Genomic DNA, 1,921 nt, shown 5'->3' on the forward strand with positions numbered 1-1,921 from the left:
AAACTCTGATGAAGTTAACTTCCTGGTAGCCAAGAAGAAAACTCAATTCAAAATGAAAAACCAATTGGGCCCCTTTATTTGTAATAATAGGGAAGTCGGACCAAAGGCAAATAAGATTCTACAGCAAATGAAATTCAAGAACAGTTTTATGTGGCAATATGACCCTCATGGAGTCATAAATAAGCTCAGACTCAAGGTAAAATTGGGTCCTTTCTTCCATCATCCCAGGCCAGACGTTGAGAGATTTGCCAACCAGTCTGAATGGTTGGAAAACACTTTGATAGACATGGACAGTACAATAGTTTATGTAGAGAATACATTAATTGATGTGGAAAAGCAGATTGACATTAGTTCCTTTCTGCAAGTTCCAGACCTAGGAGAACCAGTGAATATTCCTCCTATTTTACAGACTCCAGTAAATGAAGACAAAAATACAAAGAGAACTAGGGAAGAAGGTTCTAGTTCAACCATGGAAACCACAGATGAACAATTTGAGATCAATTACAGGAAGAGGCCCAAGCTTAATCATGTAATTGAACAGGAAGACACCATTGACTCAGTGGAAATCACTAACACTGACACAATGGTGGGAAGAAGCAAAGGCCCAACAAGAAACACACCAGCCCTCAACATCAAATACTCAACTTATTGAGAAGCAGCTCAGTATTGAAGTCTCTTCATCCACTAGGCCTGTGGATAAAGAGAAAGATATTAAATACATGTATAAAGAGATTAAGTTGAGGAATGAGACATTGAAGGATGAGACATATGCTCAATACTTCAAGCAGACACCTGCAAATCAAAGCAAATTAATGTCAGCCTTTGACATTAAAACAAGTAAGATGCAAATGACCTTCATGCAACCTACAGTCCAACAACCAAGATCATCAGCGGATTATAGGAAAATAGATTTTGAGGTTTGGGCCAGGGATGTTCATCCCATTGACCAGATTGAATTTGACAAACAGGCAGGTGAGATGATCTATTCCACCATGACCAGTAAGGCTATGACTGCACACAAGCTTCAAAGTTCATTGGACAACATTACAGCACAGTACAAATTGGAAAAGGCCTCCTCACAGGCCAAAGACAACATAATCAAGTCACTGGAGGATTTGGTAATTGAGCTTGGGTATAATCCCAGTGATGTCAAAGCCACAGAGAAACTAATAAAGTAGAAAAACGAGGACATTGCTGCTTTGAAGAAGCAATTAAAACTGCCTCATTCAAAGCATCCACAGACAAAAGAGGTCCTTGAAAGCCAGACTCAGTAAGAGGAGATGATGGACCTCATTCTCCAATTGAATGATCAGTTGAAAGATATGGAGAAGGAGTTAGACAACTTAATACAGCTGAAACAGGCCAGCCTCGAGACTGCCACTGCCACTGTCATTCCAACAGTCACCACAACAGTACCATCCACCTTGGCAGCTTCATTGGCTCCTACAGCTCCACTGGCTACAACACTACCAACTACCACAACATCTACATCAGCAACAGGTTCAACAACAGTAGCAACTTAGCCAGGTGATGAGGCAAGTAAATTGGTCAAGGCAATGGAAGACATGTCCATTCAGACCACAGAAATAAACAAGCTTAAGGAAAAGATAACCAGTCTAGAGAATGATAACAAGCTTGCACAGATTATGCACAAGGAAGAAGTTCAGAAGTCAACCAGGTTGACTGAAAGGATGAAGAGCTTGGAGAAAGAATTAACGTTAAAGGAGCCACTTGGCCAAGCTAAGGAACAATTATGGGCCAATATCATTGACTCTGTCAATGATATTTGGCTATCCATTCAAGTAATCTTTGAGCAAAATGACTTAGTGAAAGAGGCTACAGAAGCCATTCAGAGAGTTAAGGCTGAACTGGGAGACATGCCAGAGGAAGCCACTAGAATAATTCATTTCCTCAACTCCAA

The sequence above is a fragment of the Pinus tabuliformis genome, chromosome 7, assembly GCF_031772625.1.
Source record: "Pinus tabuliformis cultivar Carrire ecotype Pingquan chromosome 7, CPIR1, whole genome shotgun sequence".
Classification (NCBI taxonomy): domain Eukaryota; kingdom Viridiplantae; phylum Streptophyta; class Pinopsida; order Pinales; family Pinaceae; genus Pinus; species Pinus tabuliformis.